Genomic DNA, 26,850 nt, shown 5'->3' with positions numbered 1-26,850 from the left:
ATGAAAGACCGTGTGCAATAGAGCCAAACTGTCCCAGCCAAGGCCCGCCTAGATCATCCCAGCCCCAGCCACGCTATCCACTAATCTAGACACATGAGCATGACAAGCCTAGAACATTCAGCCCAGCCCAGATCCTCAGAATCATCTAGCTAACTCAGAAATGATAAATGGATGTGGTTTTAAGGCACTAGGTTTTGGAGCTTTTTTTTTTTTTTTTTTACTCGTCAATAGCTAATACACATGGAACTCAGTAACCAATAAACCTGGATAATATTTTTAGTTTTTATTCAGTTCACCAAATCAGTACTGGTTGCACCATTATGAACCCCCTTTTCGTTTGTCTCTCCTCTCCAGTCCCCACTTGCTTTTGTGCAAGGGCCCGTGCTAAGCCCATGTATCCATCTGCCTCATAGACACTAAATACCCTCTACTACCTGCCTTCTACTTCCCGTCATAGAGTTCAAACTAAAGGGTTCTTCCTAGTGGAAGAAAGGACAGGGTGCATCAAATTTCTGGAATCACATTAGATTTACACAACAAATATAAAGCGAGAGGCGACTCTAATCCAGGCACTGCTGTCTGGCATGCATTTGAACTGCTACTTCTTTAAGCAGGGTTATTTACATCAGTCTTCATCCTCACAGTATTCCCAGGGCAACCCCAAAGGGCTGAGCACAGAGGCAAGGCTGAGTACTTGCCTGTGGAGTAGAATTGAACTAGATGGAGAGAAGCTCTGTCTACCTCTGATTTGTTTTCTACAGCCGGCTATCTGCTGTTTGACCTTGACCCAACCAGTCGTCCTCTCCAAATGTATTTCTTCTTCTGCAAAATAGGAATAATTTTGTCTGCTCTGCTTATCTCATACATCATTGCAAGGACTAAATCAGGTGGCACGTGTGGAGAAGCTCTGCAAACCATGGAGAATCTGTTGTGCAATGTGAGGCATTGTTATGACTGCTGCCATTTTAGGTCCAGCAGGGGAGATTGGACCTGGGAAGACTGGCAGGCAGCCCAGGGCTGCAGAACCAGGGGGCTGACTCATTTCTTTACCAGCAGATAAAGTAGGAAAAGCATTGTGACTCATATCAGAGAAAGAGCCTGGCAAACATAGAGAAAATAGTGTGGAGAAAGCTGATGAACCCACAGTTGGAATTCTGCGTTGGGGTTTAGAAACATGAGCACCAGGATGCTGAAAACATTGGAGGGAGTCCAGGGAAAGTGGTGCTCTTCACTCCAGAACAAAAGGCCCAGCTCGGGAGGGAGTCCGTGGGAAACGTGTGGGCTTTGGCTATCAGGAAATTGTACTTGTTTTTCTAGGATCTTCCAAGGAGAAGATGCTTCTGGAATGTGCTCTGGCTTGGAGAGTGCCGGGCAACAGGGCTTTGCACAGGGACCTCGAAACTACCCTGACTCTGAGTAAAGAAAACAGTGAGAGATATACCAGATGAAGGGGAGCCAAACTTTGCTACATGAACCAAAGAGAGTTTATACCTATTAGGGTGCTTTTGGCTGCAAGTAACAGGCAAACTAACAAGGCCAAGATCATTATTACCACCTTAACGCTAAATCTGAGATGAGTCAGTACCAGGAGTGGTCAAATCAGTAGCTTAAGGAAATTGTCTAGGACTCAATGCATCCCACCTTCCCTCCTTGCTACCTTTGGTGACTTGGTTTCTCCTTTTAGGCTGGCTTCTCACATGGTTTAAAGATGGCTGCACCAATTCCAGGTGTACCAAGATGACAACATATCTGTCTTTTGAAGAGTAGTAGGGAATAATTTTCCAGCAGATGCTCCTGCCCATTGCATTTAACCATGACTGCATCCCCTTTCCAAATTTAAATGTCACCCACAGGGGAGTGAAATGGCAGTGACTGGTGTAAGCCAATCAAGATTCATCCTGGGTTTGGAGAGAGAGAGAGAGAGAGAGAGAGCGAGAGAGAGAGAGAGAGAGAGAGAGAGAGAGAGATTGGTCCCCAGAAGCACAAGGCCTTTCAATCTCTGAGCACAGTTGGAATTCTGTTGTCAAGTAAGAAAAGGAAGAGCTGTCAGAGCATCAACCAAAAACAGCTGCATCACTCTGGTTCATAGACCCAGGCTTCTCAAAAAGTGATATGAGAGATAAGATGTTGTCAGTGCTGCGATATTAACTAGCACGTATTAGGCAGGTACTCTGCGCGAGGTAGGTTGCTAAGCCCTTTCAAGATATCATCTCATTCGATCATCTCAACAGCCTGAAGCCCCCTTGTAATGAAATATTTGGGTTGAAGTGGGAAGGACCTTCAGTAATTGTATCTCCTTGGAAGAATCGAAGGTTATTCCTTTTTATATCAAATTGCTTTCTCTAAATAACCATTTTGCCATGGTTCTGGTGAATTTCAACTTCTTTTTTTAGTGGTTGACAGAAAGAGAGTACAATAATATGAAAAGCCAGCCCGAAAGGGAAAGTCTTTGAAATTTCATATTTATTTATTTTTGTTTTAATTTTTAAAATTGGCACACATAATTTTTTAAAAAATTCAAGCAATACAAAATACTGTTATAAAGAAAATTGCTTCCACCTTAGTCACTGTCCAAATAACCTCTTCCACTATTCCATTCCTCCCTCCTTTCATTATTAATTGATGAGCTATTATATGCAAAGGTTCATGTCAGTTTCAAGTGGGTTCAGGGACAGTTATGGTGCTATCTTTGGTTCCCCAGCCCTATCCCTAATATCCATCAGTGCCAAGTTCTAAATATCCATCTTTACAAAACCTCTTTGAGTCTTCATTTCCTGTCTATTCATTGCTTCTCATTGGACCCTTTGGGCCAGCCTCCACTGGCTTCCCATATGTCACTGCTTTCTTGTTCTGTTCTGTCTCCATCCTCTTTAAGGGTAACGTCCCAATCCTAGTGCCTTAGAATGTGACTGTATTTGTACATGTGGCCTTTGAAGAGGTGATTAAGTTAACATGATGTCATTAAATGAGCCCTATCCAATATGACTGGTGTCCTTATAAGAAGAGTAAATTAGGACACAGAGATGTTCATACAGGGAAGACCCTGTGAAGAAATAGAGTGAGAAGACAGCCATCTGGGGATAGAGAGAGGCTAAAGAGAGAGAGCTCAGAAGATATTAACTCCATGGACACCTTGATCTTGAACTTCTGGCCACCAGAATGGTGAGAAATACATTTCTATTGTTGAAGCCACCTGGTCTGTGGTACGTTGCTAAGGAAGCCCTAGCAAACAAATACAGACCACTTATAATCAAATCACTCATTTGCTCACAAATTTTATAATGGCTCCTAACATTAAGGCAGAATTTCTCCCCCAGACCTTTAAGAGACTTTATGACTGCCTGGCTGGCATGGTTCAGTGGTTGAGCATCGACCTATGAACCAGGAGGTCGAGGTTTGATTCCTGGTAAGGAGCACATGCCAGGGCTGTGGGCTTGATCCCCAGTGTGGGGCGTGCATGAGGCAGCGGATCAATGATTCTCTCATCATCCATGTTTCTACCTCTCTCTCCCTTTACCTTCATCTCTGAAAGCAATGAAAAAATATATTTTTAGAAAAAAGATGTTATGATCTGCCACTAACCTACCTTCTCGCTGTCTTCACAGCTTATATACCATCTTCTGTGCTTTGGCTCCCACGGACTGATTGCCATGGAGTGGACATGACCTGTGTTTCCCAGCCTCTGCCTTTGCACAGGCTGTTCCCTGCATGAAAAATATTTCTGCATTCCCATATCATGCCCTTCCCATTTCTAACTATAGACATCATGTCCATTCCTCAAACTCCGCCCGAATGCCAACTCCCTCATAAAGCCATGTGCTTCCCCAAACCCACAGTTGAGTGGGATCACTCTTCCCCCTCCCCTGCCTCAGTTTGTAAAATCTTCATGATGGGCATTTGTTGTGCTCTACATTCTATGTTGGTGCATTCCCGATCACCCTGTAAAATTCTATGTCTTGCTCATCTTTCCAGCTGCAATAGAGGATGTTGTCACAAAGATGAGAGTGGAACTAACTGGACAGGCCATATTGAAAATTAGAATAAAAAAAGAGAGTAAAAAACCCTAAACAAAACAAAACAAAAGTCCATAAAAAATTAAAAAAAATAGGAAAGATGGATGAAAATTGTGTCAGTTCTGGGATGACTCCGTGTAATCCTGGGTGGGAGAAACCCTGAATGAAGACTTAACTCCTGCCCCTGCTTCTGCAGCTTCAGTTTAAAATAATAGGTTATTGAATATAGAACTTTGGAAAATGTTCTGAATATTTTCTGAAAGAAAACATGTGATCCTTGGAGACACCGCCACAGAAGCTTTGCCATGGAAAGCGGCCCCTGAGGGGCTTTGGAAGCCTTTTGCTCTGAATTCAGTTGCCTTTGAGATACTTTGGAAGAAGCAGGCAGCAGTGTTCATCGCGCACGTGCTTCCCAGCACAAACACACCCTTAAGCCATCTGCTCTGCAAACACATGGAAACTATTAATTAGTTGTACCCAGACCTGCTGAAACATGATCAAAGACAAAGTGGTTTATAGGATCGCTCCCTGTCCATTTGACCCCTGGGCCATCATTAGAGTGAGGAACCCAATCAGAGGTAAAAAAATAAAAACGAAGTACAAAAATACTACTCCTTCCCCAAATGCCCGCAAAATCTGAAAAAACCAAACCAAAACAAAACACCTTTCTTCTCATTACTGCAAGAGAGAACCAAGTGGTGCAACTTCTCTAGAAAGTAGAAGTTGGGGCTATAGTGGGGAGAAGGCTCTTGTAAGGACATTGGCTTTTACCTGGAATGAGCTAGAAAGCCACTGGAGGGAGGGCTTAGAGCAGAGGATTGGCATGACCTGGCTATGTTGTCTCAGGATCATGACAACCCTGCAAAGTCAGAAATTCAGGCTCAAGAAAAGGAGCAATTCCCCGATGGTGGCACACAGAGAAGGTGGTGGAGACAGAGTTAATCCCAAGTCCTCTTATTCTAAAGTCCTTACTTCTAGGGGTATTTTCTTCCAAATATATTAGTTGCAACATTTTTAAAAAAATAAGTGTTATTGATTTTTTACAGAGAAGAAGGGAGAGGGATAGAGAATTAGAAACATCGATTCAGCTGCCTCCTGCACACTCCCTACTGGGGATATGCCCGCAACCAAGGTACATGCCCTTGACCAGAATTGAACCTGGGAGCCTTGAGTCTGCAGGCTGACGCTCTATCCACTGAGCCAAACCGGTTAGGGCAATTGCAACATTTTTTATTCCTTGCATGCCTTTGATGCCTCCTTTCAGGCCTGTCCATTTTCTGCTTGTTGGGAAGTTATGCTGTGTTAGGTACGTTTCATTTCACTCATACTAACAATATTTATTCACTCCCTGCTGTGTGCATGGCACCAGAAATTATATTGCGAGGAGCAAAAGAAGTGGAAAACAGGGTCTCTATTCTGAAGACATTTATAGACAAACTGTAAAGAGAAGACAGGTTTTGTATATAAATTATTTAAATCCAATGATTTTTACTTTTGGGGAGTAGTCACTTGTTTCATTTAATCACCTGAAAGAAAATTGTTACTTCTTTTTAAAGAACAGCCTTATCTGAGAAGTGGAAGCAGACAAAGTATGGGATTCGCTCTTCAATTTTATGGATTTTGATTCCCAGCTTGACTATTCAGTTGGCACATTAAAAGATGACTCCCTCCCTTCCTGACCCTGAGCCTTGCAAACCCAACCTGTGATCAGAAAACCCAGCGGTGCGCTTGCTATTTCTCGCCTCATTGCCAGGAATAAAGATTCAGCAATCTCTGCTCAACTGACTGTCGCCAGTGACACCTGAGGCAAAGTGAAAACCAGCTCAGCAGTTCTGTGGCAGCTGAGCCGCCGTGACAGAGCATTAGTCAAAGCAAGATGACTCCGGAGCCACCTCCGCCTCCCAACCATTATTGAGGATGGGGAGGTTTCCAAGGAGTGGGCAGAAATGTTCAATATAGAATCTGTCCCTTCACTTTAATTAGGAGATGTGACAGGGCTAAATGGAGTCAAATGACTGTCCCGTTTACCTTTGGCCACTCTATTAGGTATTTTCAGGACTGGAGTCTATCAGTTGTACCCTGGGCTTTCAGGCTGGAAACTCAGGAACGCATCACATTTTAGGAGAACCAGCTCTGGGTATAAACTGAGACTATAAGGACTTGGGAGGGGGGTTTATCTCTGCTGCAACCTGTCCAGGGACTGTGCAATTTCCAAGCAATGATTCATGAAGTCATCTAATTTTCTAAGTAACCCACAGAAGCTTTATCTGGGTCTTGCAGGGGCCACGACGGGAAGCCAACAGAGCAGTGCTTGGGCTCTGTAAATCTTAAATGATCCCAATTTAGAAAGCCCACCTATATTCTGCTTGAGCTTGCCTCCTTCTTTTCTGTGAACATGCACAGTCTCTCAGGTTCTACAGATCAGAAGAAATCCGAGACCCCCACGGGAAGTAGACAATGACCTCCATTTTAGCTAACTTTTCTCAGATAATGTGTTCTGCTAGCCAGTGGATCTTCATGCTGGTTTCTTACAGCTGTTCTTTAATGTTCTGTAGTCCTGGAACTACATATCCTTTGCTTATCACAGCTTCTTACATGGTGATGCAAGTCATCCATCCATCCATCCATCCATCCATCCAATGAATAAAGGCTAATTAACAGCCTATTACATGTCAGGTGCTATCAACCAGCACCCATCCTTCTGCTTTGAGAGGCAGATGGGGCAGGGGGTTCATATTTATGCCTTTTGCTTTCCTATTTGAGTGTTTTTGCTGTGATAAGTCTAAAAAAGAGGAAGCTTTCCAGAGTACTATAGTTTCTTTACTGATCAATTTCCTATACACTGAAAATTCTCTGAGATTCAATATTAGATATTACAATTAGGAAGTTTTGATTATTTCGTATGAAAAATCTACTTAGTAAACTTTATCCCTCTAAGAAGCCAAAAAAGATAGAAATGATTTTAAGTAAAATTACTCTAAAAAGTTGTTTGGGCAAGTTCCTGGGCTACAAAACAAGCAATAGTGGTGTAAGTTCCAGAAATAAGACTGCAGATATGACTGCTATATTAACTCACTTAATTCTACTTAAAATAAAGTACACTTGAGGCATGCAGAATTTAGCCTGCCAAATAGGTTTGTATTAATTGTTAAAAATTAGAATTCTCTTCTTTATATGTAGCAACTGAATTTAAATATGCATCTACCAGTGAGTATATAACCTCGTGTGTACTCAGGATCCAATGGTGAGCAAGATGGAGGAGGTCCCTGCTCTGAGGGAAGTGACGTGCTAGAATGCTGATGCAGAAGGCATCAGTGCCATGCCTAGCACTCAGTGGTGTGCGTGAGTGTGTGAGTTCCTTGCATTCCAGGTAGAGTTCACAGTCAAGAAATGACAGTGAGGCCCTGCATCTGTCCCCACTTCCCCTAACCCTCTCAACTAGCCCTGCAGACCCCTGGCATTACTTGCCATTTTTGGTATAGTAGGAAAAGACATGTGGTAGCTACCAATGGGAACCCGGCTGGAAGAAGCTGCAGCCGGCATCCTTCCCCATTAGAGTCTAAGAAAGTGTTTCCAGTCTTTTAAGAAAACCATCACTTGGCTCACTGCAAGCAAATTGCATTTGTTCAGTCATTGTGCAAATGGGTACAGATCGGAGGAGGAAGCTAAGAAATACCCTACTGTTAAATCAGAAAGAAAGCCACTTGCTCAGGCGACACTATTGACCAGGATGAAGTTTTCACCAAGAAGTGGGAAATTTCTCTTTTCTGCTTAAGTGACTCTTTTAATTAATTAATGCTGACCTATACCTCCTTTAACTCAAAAGGTGTGAAGCTAGAAAGAATTAGGCTTATTGATAGTACCTTCCAGAGTCAAAAAGTGAAGATGAAGGAGATGAATTATTTTTTGTCTTTTAGTTTGGGACAAAACTTGTGTTAGAATCTGCAATTTTGATAATGAGCTGCAATGGATGCAATGTTGTTTTATTAATTTATTTCTGTTGGTGTTGATAAGAGCTTATTTTTTAAAATAAAATGCCATTTTGAGATTAATAACCAAAAATGAGATCAATTTTTAATGGGAAAAATTACACATTATAATAAAAATATGTGAGCTCTCTCCATTAAAAGGAGATAGGTTGTAACTATAGCATAGTTTCTTCTATTACATAAAGCCATACTGCCTATTGGTTTGATTAAATGATGCCATATTGTTCCCTTTAGTAATTAAACATAAAGGTGTAGAGTCATTCAGTAACTTTCTTCCATGTGGCAGAAATTCTAATTGCTTTCATAGTTTGGGGGGAAATGTTAACATTGATTATTAGGGGAGTAACTGTTCTAGGAAAATGTTATTCATTAACCTTATCATCCCTGTGGAAACTTATCAGTAGCCTAAAGAAAAATGTCCTCACATTATTACCTCATGTTGCCCAATATCTGAGACACACAAGCTTATGAAGCTTATTAGAGAGGGGGTGGGGAGTGGGGGCTTAATACCAGACAGCTGGGAAGGAAAAATAAAGAGAGTTGGACATCTGGAAGGAGAACCTGGCCCAACCCACCAGCTGGCTGGTCAAACAGGGTGGTCAACCACGTAGGTGAAGCTACGTACCCAAGGGTAATAGCTAGTCAGAGCAGTCCCAGGATAAGAACCCAGGTCTCCCAAACTGGCCAGGGCTGCTTCCACCTTTTTGAGGGAATGTTGTAGTCACTCCTCTTAAATATCCTGCAGCGCCTATGCGGACAGAAAACTGGAAGTCTTGTTAACTCCCAAGTTTCCTAGCGGGACAGGTGTTGTGAACTGCATATTTCATCTCTAATAGTTTGGTTTCCAGTTCCAAATGGAAAGTAAGGCAGATGCCAGTGTCTTATGTTAGAATAAGGGATGGAAATAGGTTCTCACGGCTTTTTAAGGTTCCAGGGCCTTCTGTCAAGAGAAGAGTCTCTATTGTGAGTGATGCTGTGATAAACATGGGGGTGCAACTACCTTTTTGATGTCCTGTTTTCATTTCCTTTGGGTATATATGTAGGAGTGGGATTACTGGGTCATTAGTAGTTTTTAGTTTTTGGAGGGTAACATGGTGATCCTAGATGACATTACACTAAGTGAAATAAGTCAGACACAGAAAGACAAATATTATATGATGTCACTTCTATGTAGAATCTAAAAAAGCCAAACTTGTAGAACAGAGTAGATTGGTGGTTTCTAGGGGCTGAGGGTGGGGGCAATGGGGAGATGTCTGTCAAAAGGTACAAACTTCCAGTTAGAAGATGAATAGGTTGTGGGGACCAAATGCAGAGCATGGGGATGATAGATAGCAATATTGTGATATATACTTGAAACTTGTTGAGAGAGTAGGCCTTAATATTCTCACCCCCAAAAAGACACAGTAACTGTGATGTAATAGAGGAGTCAGCTAACACAATGGTGGTCATCATATTGCCGTGCATGAATGCATCAAATCAACACCCTGCACACCTTGAACTTACACAATGCTGTGCCAATAATACCTTAATCAAGTTGGAAAAGGAAAGAAGGACTCTACTATAATTTGTTGTAGCATCTGAAAGCATTGAGGTAAGGCTCCTGTGGTAGGGTAACTAACTGTCCTGGTTTGTCCAGGTTTGAGGAATCCAAGGAAACTGAAAATTTCCCATGCTACAACTGGGAAAGTTCTGGACATAATGGAACAAGTTGCTCATCCATTTGTGGCAGGTAGAACATCTATTTATTGATAGCCGAAATCTCTCTCTCTCTCTCTCTCTCTCTCTCTCTCTCTCACACACACACACACACACGTGCACATAATATATGATTCATTGGTCCGACCTTAAAATGTTAGCCACCTTGTTAGCACCCTGGCTAATGTCTCGCAAAAAGATTAAACGATTCTACAATACTTTGGCTAAAATCTTATTCAAATTTTGCAAATATATAAATGTCTGTTCTGTGTATCATAATTGATGATGATTTTAGACTGTGAACCACATGAGACGTAGAACACCAAAGTTTCTGAAGTGAAAGGAAGATTTTATCATTTTATTCATGCTTTTTGGAGTTTTAATGAGTCAGGCAAGGGTGATGATAGACTCTCCAAATCACAGCGCGTCTAAAAATTCTTTCTTCCCGGGTAGCAAAGCCCATCTGTTTTAAAACTGCGAGGGAGCTGCTGACACTTTATTAAGCTGTTGTTGGACTTAAATTGCCATTATCTCGAGTGACACTTTCCCTCCGCTCCTGCTTTCCAAAGTGCAGCAACCATTACTTCTGATCTGGGAAATTGCATGGGGCCACTCCTCCCCTTGATTAATACACTGAGTCAATATTTTTGCTTTATATAAGCATCACAGCACGTAGCTGCTTTTCTTGGATAGTCACCTCCTCTCTCTCTCTTTTTTATCCTTTTCTCCTGATGTGAGAGTGGATATACTGAAATTCTACTTCAAGCAGGAGGAAGGAAGCCATGTTTGGAGAAAGTCCTGTTTGCTGGTTATTTAGAAGTTTCTGTTGGTCACAACCAGCAGCATTTGTAGACGTGCTTGTCATTGCAGGTGTCACAATGATGCAGAACTAGAAAACCTAGACTCGATTACCTGACTCTTTAGTGATGAAAACTTCTTCCTGAAATTCAGCTTCCAGTCTTTTTTTGGACTTTCTGGTTTTCCTGCACATTAATCTACCTTGATTTGGGCCATGAACTTGATCCCCTTTCTCTCTTACCTATGCCTGTGGATGAACTCAGTGAGAAGTGCGTTAAATGTCGTGGTGTGGCTGAGCCACTGGGTCTAAAAGGAACATTGTGAGAAATAGTTTTCAAAGAAATCCTTAGATTCCAGAATCAGAGTCTCCATTCCATGCTCTCAGTACTTATTCATGTGTTTTCATTTCATGTATCTTACATTTTCTCAGTTTACTTTCAGCCATTGTGCTCAGAAGAAAAAGGAGAGACATAAGATAAAGTAGCGTTGGAAGAATTGGAGATCAACATTCTGCATCTCCAAATATTTGAGGTTTTCTCTTCTCTTCTTTTTCTGAGAGTCATGACTTCCTTTTCATCCATCTGGTCAAAGCTGACATTCTCTGGGCTGGTGGTGGAGCTCTGAACACCAGTGGCAATTAAAGACACTCCAGATAAGAGAATGAAGAGGAAGGATGTGAGGCTCTGGGCATGTGAAGGCTGAAGTTGGGACCCAGGACAGAATCTGGGAAACCTTGGGGAGCAGGGAAGATTGTCAGCTGGAGAAACTGGAGGGCCAGTATATTATAAAGTCCCAAACAAACTAAATCGTGGATTTTTATTGTTTACTAGAGGCCCGTTGCAGGAAGATTCCTGCAAGAATAGGGCTTCCTGTGGCCGGAGTGAAGCAGAGAAGGGAGTGAAACCCGCCGAGGCAGGCTTTGCTCCCACCTCCACCGCCCTGCTTGCTTCCCTTCTGCCTCCACCGCCCCTCTTGCTTCTCCACAGCTTCACTCCCTTCTGCAGCACTTGGCTTCCTTCTACGTTGTCTTTAGTCTTCGCTCCGTGCCTGCCTATGCAAATTAACTACCATCTTTGTTGAGTTAATTTGCATGCTCATCTGATTGGCTGGTGGGCATAGCAGAGTGACACCAATTTGCATGTTTCTCTTTTACTAATGTAGATTCCTAGTTATTGTGAAGGCCAACTAACTCTTAGGTATAGTATGTCAGGTTTACCTTGCAGCAACTTTTGCTTGCAATACAACATTCCCCACAAGCCTGGCTCCTGCATGTGGTCTCCCCAATGGGTAGATTCCAGGGATGATGGATTTTGCAGGCTCCAGTGGCAAAGCGATTCTTCACATGTCCAGGTCCCCAGAACACTGCCCACATGTCCTATTCTTTCAGGCCTCATTTTGGAAAGAAATGAAATTAAGAGAAGAGAAGGGCAGGGTAGGGGGCGAACAGGCAATTTTTCACTTTTCTTCTTTTGACCCAACATCACAGACTTTCTGCAATGACTCCAGCCAGATTATCTACAGGATAATTTCCTCTGTATTTTGCATTTATTCCCAAGCCAAGAGATTAGCTTGAAACAAATGCTTAGCAGAAGCAAATGCTAACTTACTCTGTTGAGTGTCCGGGGACTGTCACGTATGGAAACAGATTTTCGTGTTGCAGACAGAGGGGAGAAAGTAGACAGACATGCCTGGATTGAAGAGTGGGCTCTTCAGATGGCCTGGCAGCCACACTCCTGCTGCAGACCACAGCAACACTTGCTGGATGGAATTACCAATATGGCCCATCTCCTGGGGCTCTTGAGTGTTCAAAGCTTAGGCTACTTTTCTGATATTACCATTGCCATGAAAACTTCCTTTTCTGTATTTTTAGCTTGGGATATCCTTTCCCCCTTCTGCTTTTAAACCTTCTATGTATTATGTTATATATTGGATTATGTTATATTAGCAAACTTTCATTATATTATATTATACTAGTGGCCCTGTGCATGAAATTCATGCATGGGGAGGGTGTCCCTCAGCCCAGCCTGCACCCTCTCTAATCTGGGACCCCTCAGGGTATGTCCAACTGCCAGTTTAGGCCCAATCCCTGTGGGACATCCCTCCCATAATCTGGGACCACTGGCTCCTAAGCACTCACCTGCCTGCTGGCCTGCTTGCCCCCAGTTACTCCCATCCCCTGCCAGCCTGCTCACTCCCAACTGTTCCCCCCTGCAGGCCTGCTAGCCCTCAACTGCTCCCCACCCCCCACCGGCCTGATCGCCCTAATTGCCTCTGTCTCAGTCCTGCCACCATGACTTGCCTAGAAGGATGTCCAGAAGGTCTCCCAGAAGGTCTCCTGGTCTAATTAGCTTATTACCCTTTTATTAGTATAGATATATTATATTATATTATATTATATTATATTATATTATATTATATTATATTATATTATATTATATTATATTAATTATATTATATCATATATCATATATCATATATTATCAAACTTTCTGTATCAGGATTTTGCTTGACAAGTTCAACAATAATCTAAGTCTGATCAAACCAATGTTTCACTTTCTTCTTTGACCTTTCCACAAGTTTCAACCAAGTTTTCAATAGTTGCTCACTCTTTATTTTTGAAACACAGCCTAGGAGTCTGAGTGGGGATAAAATAAACAAGTAAAGGACTCCTGAGAGAAAGCACACCTCTCCCCCATAAAGCAGTGTGGCATGCAGTCTGAACACACACTCTCCATGTGGTTTGGAATCCCAAGCCAAGAGACAAGCTTGAAACAGACTCCAGGGCAGGAGCCGTTGGGATGGATGCTCAGCAGAAGCAAAGGCTAAAGCACTCTGTGGGGACGTTTCTACACCCCAGTGAAGATGAGCTCACAATGAACTAAAGTGCAAAACACAGGGGAAGTGATCTACTGTAATATGTGCACTTAACTTTATTTTGCCTGTGACTCAGAGAGCTTCTTTATTCCAAAGAGCATGTATTTCTTTAAACATACAAAGTTCTTAACCAATGTTTTAAAAAATATTGTATCTCCCCCATTTTCTCTATTTCTTCTTCTGAAACTATTCTTAGTCCTATATTGGTCCTTCTCATTATATGTAATGTGATTCCTAATGATGCTTCCATCTGTGCGTACAAACACACACATATATGCATATACAAACATATATGCATATAAGTAATTTTACATTTATTTTTGTTGAAGTAATACTTATGCAATGTTTGAAAGCCACACACATGGTTCAACAAGACTTATGACAAGATAAATAGTCTCTGCTTCACACTGAATTCCAACTCCCAAGCATATCACTTCAACTCTTTTATTTGTTCTTCTAATATTCACTTCCATATTTCTACAATATGCTGATGCTATCACTGGGCTGTCATCTCCTGACTCCTACTATACAAGATGAGAAGTTAGTTCTTGTTTATACCTTCTTTGATGCACATCTTCCTTCCGTTATCTTTCAACCTTGTCATGCAAGTTTTTCTTTCTACCATCGAAGTTTTATTTTCCAAAAGATTATTTTTGTTTCTTTTTAAAATTATCTTCTGTTCTTATTTAATGTCTTCTCTTGTAACTGAAGGTATTAGTTATCAATATCTATCTATATCTTTGCTACTTTTTCTGTTTCTTCTGCTTGTATGCATTGGTTCATTTTCATTAGAGTTTCTTTTCTGTTTTCTTTTAAAAAAATATTTTTATTGATTTCAGAGAGGAAGGAAGAGGGAGAGAGTGATCAAAACATCAATGATGAGAGAGAACCTCCTGCATGCCCCCAACTAGGGATTGAGCCTGCAACCTGGGCATGTGCCCTTACCGGGAATCTAACCGTGACCTGCCGGTTCATAGGTTGACGCTCAACTACTGAGCCATACTGGTCAGGCTGTTTTCTTTTCTTTTTGACACAAAGTTTCCAATCAACTTTTTAATTATCGCTCTTCTAAATGAACCTAGCCATCAGGATTTTGCTTGACAAGTTCAACAATAATCTAAGTCTGATCAAACCAATGGTTCACTTTCTTCTTTGACCTTTCCACAAGTTTCAACAATGTTTTCAATAGTTGAAACAGTGGAGGAAGTGTATTTTGTATTAAAAAAAAAAAGAGTAGAAAATTTCTCTTGAGGTGCTCAGTTTCCCAATGGTGACATACTGCACTTTCCTGGCTGAGAGGTGGACCTTGGCTGCTAATGTTCCCCAAGCCAAATGCAGGAAGGGGCAGGGCTCATCCTGAAGTGTGCAGAACTTTTCCACCCCCTCAGTTTACCATGGTCCTTACCCAAAGTTACCTGGGTTTTGCTCAATCCAGACTCTCTCTGGTTCAACTTGTCCAGAAACTTTCTGTAGGCACGAGGGGGGAATGGATTCAGCCTTTACTCGTTGTTTTTCAGCCAGTTCTACTTAGAATTCTGCACACACCCCTGCTCTCAGATGTGCCAGCATAAAACATCCGGCTTTAAGGTTTGCCACTGTTGGCTTCGGTTTGAGCTTTCTCTGGGCAAAACGTTTATTACTAACGTTTTATTACTGCATCTCTTCCTCTCCCATTCCATTTGTCTTTATTTTGTTTTATTTTTTACCAGTATGTCTTTGGTGGCATTTCCAGGAAAGGGAGGTAATAAATGTTTATGTTAAAGGTGTCATATTTAACTAGAAACTCTCTTTTTAAAAAGATATCTCTTTATCTCTCCATGCTGCATTCTGGGTAATTTGTTCAGATCTAGAGTCAGTTGGCTAAATCTTTCTTCAATTTCGTCTATTATGCTGTTTAAGTTTGTAATTTTAATGGATCTATTTTACTCTTTTAGATATTCTATTTTACCTGTTAGAAAAATATGCCTCTTTTACCCATGTTTTCTTGTTCTTTCATTAGGATTTTTTTTTTTAATCTTTCTGTGATTTTAAACAGATGTACTTTGTTTTTCTAAACTCTCAAGTCCTTGACTATGCTGCTTCTGTTTTCTTTCCTTTCCTCTGGTTTTGTGATGGCTGACTCACCATTATGGTGAATCATTTCCTCTTCTGTTATCATTTCCTTTTTAAAATTTTTGATAATGAGCTTATCTTTAGTGGAGAGATCTTTTTTTTTTCTGTAGGAGTCCCATGTGCCCTGAGTTATAAACAGAGGATTTTTGCCTCTGCTCCTGCTGGTAACCACAGAGGTTCACTTGTCTGGAATTTGTTGTTGTTGTTATTTTTTGAAATTTCTCTATTTTTTGGATGGTGCAAATTTAGACTCCACACATATGCTATATACAAATTACTGTTTTGATTCCTAATTGGAGAACAATATTATTTTTCATCCAGCTCTCTGGGCAGAGAGAAGCCTCCTTGCCACTTTCTTGGGCCAGTGGGAGGATATTTGTTATTGCTGTTTGTGTTGGTTATTAAGCTATGGCCTCTCTGCTTTAACTCCCCTCCTCTATACTCTGTTTTGTGATGCTAGAACTGGGACTCTGAAAACCACATCTTTCCTTAGCTACTTGCCTGTCTTCCAGCATTTGCCAATAGGGGGCTTAGAGTGAGAATGGAAGACAGAAGGAGAGAGAAGAGACCACTTCCTTTTTGCTCACTATTCCTGAAGCTTCACCTTCGCAATGGTTCATAATCCCAGGGATGGTGATGGTTTTAGTCTCTAGTTTCTTTTTACGCCACTAATGGCAGCCTCACCCCCAAGACACCAATACAAGCTGGGCAGCACTCCTTCCTTAGAGCTTTGGGTCTTTGGTCAGCAAAGACCTACCTTTTGTTCTAGGTTGTAATAACCCCACTTCTGGCAAGAACATCTGGGTTCAGACTAGGAACTGTCTATTAAATGGCTTCTGAAATAGCTTGCAATCATTTCTGTCTTCTGGCAGTTATGCCTGGTGTAATCCTTACCCCTTGAGACATAACAAAGAAATAGAATGCAGCCAAAATGATAGGATGCCATTGCAAGATTGGTTACAGGAGGAGGCTGGCTTCCACCTTGCTAGCCTTCTCTCACTCTCTTGCTTTCCTGCTCTGATAGAAGTTGGCTGCCTGTTTCAAGCTGTCCAATGTGGAGACCCAGTGGTGAGGAGCTGCGAGAGACTTCTGGCCAATACTCAAAATGGACCAAGGCTCTCAGTTCATGTGGAATGAAATCCTGCCAATAGCCACATGAGTGAGCTTAGATCCAGCCCCAGTTGACACCTCTATTGCAGTCTTGTGGGGGACTCTGAGACCCTAGCTAAGTCACATCCAGATGCCTGACCCACTGAAACTGTGAGATGTAAATGTCATTTTAAGGTGAGAAGTTTGGGGGCAATTAGTTACACATCAATAGATAACTAATATCACCCTACTTCTGATAACAGAATAACCTTTTGATGGAGACAGAAGATCTACAAAGGGTCTAAGACCTTTACCTCCAGCTCCTAAGGGCCCAAGACCTAATACCTCTCCCAACATGAGCATTAAAACCGTGGCCCTCAGCTATTAGTGCCCATATCCAGGATGTCCATCTCACAGCATCATGTCCCTACAGGCTCCCTCTTAGCTTCTGGCTGCATGGAAAAGATTCCCTTACTTTTGAACTTGATTATGCACTTTTAAACATTCTGTAATATTTACCCAAGATTCCTCTGTGTTTGAGAAAGAAACAGACATCTCCATCCACCCAGTTCTCCTCATTGCCAGGAATCCTAAGTCCAGCGGAAGACTCAGGATAGTCATACATAACATCAGGAAGTATCTGTATATTAATTTTCAATATTTAAACAGATTGATCTTTACAAGCTGTTAAAACACAAACTCTAGTTCATAATATGAATGATGTTGCAGGATGAATGCCATTAGGACAACCTGGTGGCTTAATTGCTTCCTCACTAATGACTTATGACTTGGAACAGCTAGAAAAGTAGGGTATCAAAACAAATACTTGAAGGCCAAAGATAAAAAATGTTAATAATTAGTAACATGTAGAAGAAAAGTTAATTCTCAGTGGGCCCATCATGCCAGCTATTTAATGCAAATTAACAAATGGCATTTTAATGTAAAGGAGTTGAAAGCTAATATTCTAATTTTCCAAGTAAGATTAATATTTCAAAAAACAATAATGTGTTGGAGGAAGGAATTTAGAACTAGGGCATTAACTTTATTTCAGAGATAAGTAAAATGCTATTTGAAATTTATATTTGTGGATTGAAAATTAGACCAGATTGGAATTAGGTGCCACATAAAAATGAAAGGTGCAAACAATAGCTAATTGGAAAGTGGTAAATTTGGTCTTATAACGCTAGATAATGAGGCAATCTCTTATTTATTTGAAGGATTATGAAGGATCATTCAGAATTAAAACAGTGTTGCTTTGAATTCTTGGATTTTGTGCTCTAGATAGAAGTTTAATAAGTAAATAATGAAACAGGGGTGGGAGGAGCTGAGGGAGAGAAAACATCAGGGAAGATATTTGCAAACTAAGTGATTTTTACACCAACAACTTGAGGGTGGTATGTGTGCAGTATCATTGGGTATGAATTAGCCTGAGTGTTTGGGGCATAAAAAGATGTGTTTTATTTTTATTTTTATTTTATCCACCAGACTGACCAACTTGGGCCAATTTGTAATCAAACACGCTGAACACCTGGGGACCCCTGTAATCTACCACACTGACCACCTGAGACCTCCCCTGTAATCTACCACACTGAACACCTGAGGCCTCCCCTGTAATCTACCACACTGAACACCCGAGGCCTCCCCTGTAATCCACCACAGTGTACACCTGGAGTCCCCTGTAATCCTCCATGTTGAACACCTGGGGACTCCCATGTGGGAAGAAAAAAGTTACATCCTGAACATCTGGAGCCCCCCTATAATCCACCACGATGAACATCTTGGGTCTTCCCTCTAATCCACCACGCTGTATACCTGGGAACCCCCTCTAATCCACCACCCAGACCACCTCGGGTCCCTCTGTAATCCACCACCATGACCACCTGGGACCCACCTGCAATCAACCACACTGAACACTGGGGACCCCTCTAATCCACCACCCTGAACAATTGGGGACACCTGTAATTCACCACCTTGAACACCTGGGGCCTTTCCTGTAATTCACAACACTGAACACCTGGGGCCTCCCCTCTAATCCACCCCTCTGAATACCTGGAGCCCCCCTGTAATCCACCATACTGAACCCCTGGGCATCCCTGTAATCCACCACCCTGATCACAGGGGGCCCCCAGGTAATCAACCACGCTGAACACCTGGGGCCTCCCCTGTGATTCACCATACTGAACACCTGAGGCCCACCTGTAATCAACCACACTGAACATCTGGAGTTCCCTGTTATCCACCAGCCTGACCACCTGGAGCCCACCAGTAATGAACCAGGATGTATACCTGGGGCTTCCCCTCTAATCCACCACCCTGACCACCAGTGGCCCAATTATAATCAACCATGTTGAACACCTGGGGCCCCCCTAGTAATCCACCACCCTGAACACAATGCTGAACATCTGGCCCCACCCTGTAATCCACCACCTTGAACACCTGAGATCCCACTATAATCCACTACCCTGACCACCTGTAATCAATGAGGATGTAGACCTGAGGCCTTCCCTCTAATCCAGTGGTTCTCAACCTTGGCTGCACATTAGAATCACCTGGGAATCTTTTTAAAATCCTGATTTCTGGGCCTCATCCTCCGGAAATTCTGTTTCTTTGTTACTAATGTTGTGGCTTCACCCCATAACAAAGAAACAGACTTTCCGGAGGATGAGGCCCAGAAATCAGGATTTTAAAAAGATTCCCAAGCGATTTTAATGTGCAGCCAAGGTTGAGAACCACTGCTCTAATCTAACTAGCCTGACCACCAGGGGCCTAGCTATAATCAACCACATTGAATACCTGGGGCCTCCCTAGTGATCCACCATCCTGAACATCTGGGGCCTCCCCTGTAATCCACCAGGCTGATCACCTGGTCTTCCCTGTAATCTACCACACCGAACACCTCAAGAGATGTGATTAAATGAACCTAAAGCAGAGATTCTCCCCTTTGGCTGCATGGTGGAAGGTTCTGGTGATTGTTGTAATTAGCTAGTTATTAATAATAGGAAAGGAGCAAAAGGAAGACCAGACATTCTAGGCACGTCACCTGTGCAGTTTTACCAGGAACCTACAACTTTATGCTCCTAGGGAACCACCGGCCCATTCCCTACAAATCACTGAGTTAAGGGACCCAACAAAGGGGGAGATGAATGCATGTGCATGATTCTGGGTGAGGCAGGGAAGGTGCCTGTCAGTTAAACCTGGGGACAGAAATCATTGACTAGAAGGAGCGGAGTCAATGCAAGCCTGTGAAAACTTGGGAGTGCATAGTACCTGAGACAACGGAGTTCTCTGTCTTGGCTCTTGGCTCTCCGGTTCCTTTGGCTTTGCTCCTGCCCCCGATCCCTCCATAGCCTGCAGATCCCGCTTTCAATGGACTGATGGATCAAAGCTGGGGACACAATTAGGCTAGCCCGATGCTGGATTGGACTGTGCCCCGACCTGGAGCAGAAACTCTGGGCAATGGCTTTAACCCTAGCTCTGCTGAAGCCACAGCTACACTTCTTCTATGGAGAGAAATGGGACCTTGGAAACTCAGGCGTGTAATTCCACAAAAATAAAGAATTCTACAGTGTCTCATCCTCCTGTGGGAGTCTCAGAAAATTCTTTTTCTCAGGACATTGCAAGAAACCCACATCCCCCAGCAACAGGTGGGGACCAAGAGAGCTCCCCAGTGATAACACTGGTACCACATTTATCTCTTGTCACAGCAATGATGTGTAACAAATAACCATCAACCACATGGTGCACAGCAACAAATGTTTGTTGCCATGCATCTGAGGTGGTTGGAGAGGTGACTCTTTGAGATATAGATTTAGTAAAATAAATCATTTTCTTAATGCTTAGATCTCTTTCCCCTACCTTTCTTGCCCCTGGGGTAAAAAGAGTAATTCAACCTACTTAGTTTATATTCTCAGTGTATTGATGAAACTTACTACATCTGGGCCTAAGAATAGACTGGGTTGTGAAAGGTACATCTCTCCTTGAGGGGACCTCCGCTAGCAGAGAAATGGTTGTCAGTCTCTGAAGGGGTGCCATGTTTTACTCTGAGTCATCAGCATGTTCTCCACCTGTGTCCTTGGCTTCCTTAGCCTCCTTCTTGGTGAGGAAGATTCTCAGTTGGCACACAATGGAATTCCCAACATGTACAACTAAATACTACTGCTGGAGGGGCACTTCCATCAGCCTCAGGGGCTGTGCAGGGACTGTAGACAGATCCCTTCAAGTCTGCCCCTCCCAGTGCATGTTCAGTGTGCAAAGTGTACTTTTAATTGCCAAATTCCAAACACACTCAATCATTCATAAACATGTAAATCTTCTATAGAAGTTCTTATAGGTTAATTGGATTTGTTTCTTATCTTGTGTTATAGACTAACTGCTTGTGTCCACTCATGGTAAAGACCTAACCCTAAAGGTCACGATATTTGGAGGTGGGGCATTTGGGAGGTGATTACATGAAGATGAGGTCACAAGGGTGAAGCCCCATGATGGGAATAGTGTCCTAATAGGGAGAGATGAGAGGCCTCTCTCTATTTGCCATTTGAGGACACAAGAAGGTGGCAGTCTGCAAGTCAGGAAGAGAGTCCTCATCAGGATCTGACCTTACTGTACCCTGATCTCAGACTTTCCAGCCTCCAGAACTGTGGAAATAAAGATCTTGTTTAAGTAGCAAAATCTACAGTATATTTTGTTATAGAAGTTTGAATAGACTAAGACAGCTTGGCCTAAAAAGTTGAATAAAGGGTCATCCAAGGAATGACAAAAATAGAAGCAAGCTTTTCCCTTAATTTGAATATTTGTAGGATCCAATCTGGATATAAATCTATTCTTACATATTTGGGAAAATCTTTCTCAGACACAGCTTGCATCCAAAGGTTATTTACATCATCAAAATATATTCAGATTTGCAAATCAGTGAGAACTGCAGCAACACTAATGTAAACAGGGAACAGGTGCGGGATGCTGTGAGCGATGATAACCAGAGTCAAGTGGCTGCACAACATTGAATGACAAATGGGAGGGCGATAAAATAAAAACAGAAGAAGAAAGCCTAGCTATTGAGTCCTATGTGTGTCAATCAAGTTCAATCAAAGAAACAGAATCTGGGATATATATATATATATTACATATTATATGTCATTTATCTATGCCATATACCATGTCATATATCATATATATTATACTTTTTACATTATGTTTTATCTATTACACTATGATTCGTGCACTGGTAGGTTCCTCAGTTCCTGTTGCCTGAACCTTCTTGCAATCCCAGGACCCCTTGTGGGATATCGGACTGCTGGTTTTGGCTGGTTCCCTCCAGGTCAGGCCGAGGGACCCCACCAGTGCACAAATCTGTGCACCGGGCCTCTAGTATGCATATAAGATCTTTGGTTAATCTCTTCTTGCCCTCCCCTTCCTCCATCCCCTCTGAGATTCATCAGTCTGTTCCATGTTTTCATGCCTGTGCGTTGAGCGTCTGCCTCCTGTTGGTCATTGCACGTCATAGCTAGTGGCTGGTTGATGGTCGCTTAGGCTTTTATATATATAGGTTATATAATTAACAGTTATATATTATGCATTATATAAAACACATTTTATATTACAGACGAAAATTTGACCTCATGCAATTGTGGGAACTGTTGCCCCAGAGCCTGATGTTAGACTTGAAGTCCACTGAGTGGCAGTTAGGAAGAGAAGATGGTTATAAACTGGAAGGGACCAACGTCAAGCTGGTACCCACAGCACAGCCTAGATTCCATCACATCTCAGTTCCTGTTGCCTCTGACCTTAATGGTGAGGGGGGTGACCTGACCTTTCATCGTGGAGCTAAATACACACTAGCCCAAAATGGCAGCCGCAGGCCCCAGGGCTTCCTCGGGCCCGTGAGTCCACAGATCAGCAATAATGTGTGTCAGCTGCAAATGGCTGCCACCCTGCAGATCTTCCAGGAGGATCTCTGCTGTGGCCCACCCTGGCGGGAAACATACAGGGAAGGGAACTCTGACACGTTGCAAATGACCTCGCCATGGCTGTGTGATAAATCACTCTCAAACTCAGTGGTGTGAAACCACCATTTGTTATGCTCATGTATTTAGTGAGTCAGGCATTCAGAGGCAGCATAGCAGCCACAGTTCGTCTGAAGCCGGAAGGCTGGGACCATCTGCAGCCTGTTCACTCAGATGTCTGGTGGGTGATGCTGGCTGGAGGCTGGGGGCCCAGCTCCCCTCCATGCAAGGTGTTTCCTTGTTTGGCCTCCTTCACAGAACGGTACCTGGGTTTCAAGGGCAAACATCTGAGGTAGCACCAAGTGAAAGCCACTATCTTTATGACCTAGCCTGGAAGTCATATAGGATCATGTCTGCCATTTTGCCTTGGTTGGAGCAGTCCCCAGGCTCAATCCACTTCACTGGGGAGAAACACAGATGCCACCCCTCAGGGGAAAGAAGACAATGTGTTGTAATAAGAAACTATGGGAACAGGTGTATTCGTGCAGCCATTTTTGGAAACGCCACCTGCCACAATGATGGTGAATAGACTGTGACCATCCCACATTATAGGGAAAACCATCCCAGGGTCATTTTGTTTAGTTTGGGTATCGATTTTATTCTGATGATGTAGGATAAAAAATGCAATCAACTCTTACTGAAGGCTCACTGTGTTCCAGAAAGTTCTAGCACAGGACCAATGCAAGGCTTCCACAGGACATGAGGGGGCAAAAACGTGAGTCAAGAATACATTTTGCAGGAGAATTAAGACACTTTTTATTACAAGTGTCAAATACTCAACTCAAACTGGCTTAATGCACAAAAGAAAAGGTTTTGGCTCACATAGTAGAAATTCCAAAGAATATTTCTGATTTCAGGTAGAGTGTATCGAGGAGTAAGATTTTGACGGACCCTGTATCTCCTACCCAGCATGGCTTCATCATTTTCAGTGAGGTTTCCATCCCAAAACAGAAGTCTGCACTGACCTTAGGACTTCTGATACCTGGTAAGAAGAGCATTTTTTCTTTTTCTGATCATGCTGGCAAGTTCTGGGGAATGCTCTGATTGGTCTAGCTTGGATTATATGCTTATCACTGAACCAATCAAATGATGAGAGACATGGAAAACCCTTATTGGCTATCCTCGGGGCTATCTAAAATTCATAATCAGCTGTGTGCACACCACTAGAGCAGCACAGAGATTCTATTGGGGTTCACCTAGGTGTCTGAGATGAGATAAGGAGCAGATCAAGAATATTCTACTTCACCGCCCAAAGGAGAAAGAGGTAATCTTTGCTGATATTTCAGGGCCACTAGCTAATCACTTGAGTTATTTCATTAAATTTTCATGGGGATGTCCGCATGATTTAATTTAAAATGACATAGCCAAAAGAACTCAAGAGAAAAGTCTCCTTAAGTAAATATAGGAAACACTATTTGGTGCCCTGAAGGAAATTTTATACTAACATTAGTTGTCATTTAGGAAACATCAACTCAAGAACTTGGTCTGGGCGTTAGTCTCATAGGGCTGCAGAAACTGTATACCACAGTGGGGAGGCTTAAATGACAGGCATTTATCATCTCACGCTTCTGGAGGCCAGAAATCTGACACCAAGATGTCAGGGGGCCTGACTCCTTCTGAGGCTGTGGGAATCCGTTCTGTGCCTCCCTCTAAGTGTCCGGTGGTTTGCTGGCAATCTCTGGCATTCCTAGGCTTATGGCAGAATTTGATCTCTGCCTTGACCTTCACCTGGCATTCTCCTTGTACATGTGACGTCGTGTCCAAATTTTTATAAGGACACCTCCCTAATAGCCTCCTCTTTACTTGACTGCCTCTGCAAAGACTCTGTTTCCCAAAAAGATCCCATTGTGAGGTCCTGGGGCTGAGGACTTCAACATGGCCTTATGGAGGGACACAATTCAACCCACAGCAGCCTGGTTTCACAGGAGATACTTTAAAGTTAACTGCCACACGTCCAAAACGGAAACCACCCCCATTTCTTCCATTTGCGCTGGAATATTTATGAATTTAAGTTACCATAATTTTCTTTACAAACCCAGAGATGTCACTAACAAGTCTGATTTTAAAATTGGGCGACCAGAGTTGTTATGTGAGGTTTGCTATAGATGTGCCTGGCGTGTAGGGCAGGTCCACTGCTTGCATCTATAGATGCTTATGGCGTACAAAGGGTTAAGTGAATTTAAAATCAAGTTGCTGTCACAAGAGGTAAGCTTTCCTTCCTTTTACGACTGAGTAATATTCCCTGGTGTAAATGTACCACAGCCTTGTTATCCCTCATCTACTGATGGGCATTTGGGTGGCTTCCAAATCTTGGCTGTTGCAAATAACGCTGCAATGAACATAGGGGTGTATATATTTTTTCAAGATTTTTAAAGTTACAGTTTCCTGTAGTCAGCAAAATCGTGATATTCTTCATAAATGGGAAATGAAAGCCATGATCTGTCACTATCTCGCTGATGTGATTGGATCCTTGCCTAGTGCACACTCTTGAAAATGGAGGTTGAAGTCCCATCTATTAACTGTTACATTTTGGGCCTGTGTATGGTTTCTTGTTCATTAAACTGTGAAATCCCCTGGTCGGAGGTTGCATCTCTGAATTATTGATTAGCTCTCATTTTAACTGGAACTTTTTGGAAAAATCCAGAGTTCTAATCCATAGAGGCTGAAACTATTTATCTATAATGTTCAGCCTTCCTTTTCCCACTCATGTGGGGGTATGTTCACATTTACCTATTCAGAGAGTGAGTTTTAACCTGCAAGGTATTTATTAAAAAATCATCTCTGTCCCCATCAAACGAGCAAAGGCTTTCCAGGAAATAAGAAAAAAAACTAACCTATAGCATTTACAGATAACCAAAGGATATGGAATACTAGATTGTTAGAACTCAAGTTCAAAATGTTTTCTTCTATTGCATTTTTATTGGTGAAATAGTAGCGGAGGGAAAAGGCAAGCTATATTCAATTTTATTGTTAATTTTCTCAGGTGTGATAACAGTGTTATGGTTATCTAAGAGATTGCCCTTATTTTAAGGACATGCATGCTGTATCTTAGGGACGAAATGAATCAACTTACTTTCAAGTGATTCAGCAAACACACACACACACAACCACACACATTCTTGAGCTTAGAACTTAGATCTTGTACTATTTGTTACACTTTTCTGCATACGTGAAAATTTTATAAAAAGTTGCAGGGAAAAAGGGATGGTGAAGATAGAGAAAGTTTTCTTCCACTGGTAACATTGCCCCTTACCACTTGTCCTGAGCCTACCATATCCAAGGTTCAACTCTTTGCTCCTCCATCCACCACCCCAAAAGGACATAGGCTCAAAGCCTTTTACAATACTGTTGGTGAGTAAAAACATCTACATTTACAAATTATTTTCCACTTAATGGAATGTTTTGAGGGTTAAATGAGCTATTTGAGTGAGGTGCTTAGAACTATGCTTGGCACAAAGTATTTTGTTATAACAGCCCAAATGGATGAACAGAAATGGGTTTATATTACTTGTACCAGTAAAATGAACCAATCGGAGCGGCTCATCTCTGCTCATAAATCTGCGGTGGAAAAACAAATGGAATGTTTGCCAGCCCCAGGACAGTCTGTCTGTCTTAGGAGGAAAAGTGACTAAATTGTGTGTCATAATCAGAGATAGAATACTAGGCCCTGTGGTTTCTGCCCCACATCCTCTCCTTGCCCTGTGGAGCCTTTGCCCCACCATTCTCTGAGGCTGCCTTTGGGGTCAACGTTTACAGAATAACTCCATGTGTAGAGGCCAATTGGCACCTTCCATCCTTCTAACCAGAGGGATTGGCTTCCTGATAGTCACAGGACATGAATTCCGCCCTTCATAGCTAAGGAGATTCAATCAGCAGGATTTCGTTATCAGGGAAGCATACGTACTTCCTTTTCCTGTTGGCATCTATGTGAAAAGACAATGGGGCTGGAATTGTGGTAGACATCTCATGAGCACATGGGTATACAGCAAGGACTGAACACCAAGGAAACAGAACTGAGAAATCCAGAGACAGAAACTCCAGCCCAATGAAATCATTTGACCCTGGATCAAGCCATACCTGAAGCAGAAGGTCCTTCTGGGTACTTCAGTTTTGTGAGCAAATAAATTCCTTTTCCTTTTCTTATTGGTTTGAGGTAGGGGTTTTGTCACCTGCAGAAGCAAGAATCATAAGTAATACAGTTATGGGAAGTTGGGTTTGAGGAAAGGTGTCAGGTAATCCATAAGATGGAAAGGCTGAGTTACAGAGGCAGGTTGTAAAACT

The sequence above is a fragment of the Myotis davidii genome, unplaced genomic scaffold (genome assembly GCF_000327345.1).
Source record: "Myotis davidii unplaced genomic scaffold, ASM32734v1 scaffold143, whole genome shotgun sequence".
Classification (NCBI taxonomy): Eukaryota; Metazoa; Chordata; class Mammalia; order Chiroptera; family Vespertilionidae; genus Myotis; species Myotis davidii.
Note: the sequence above shows the minus strand (reverse complement) of the source record.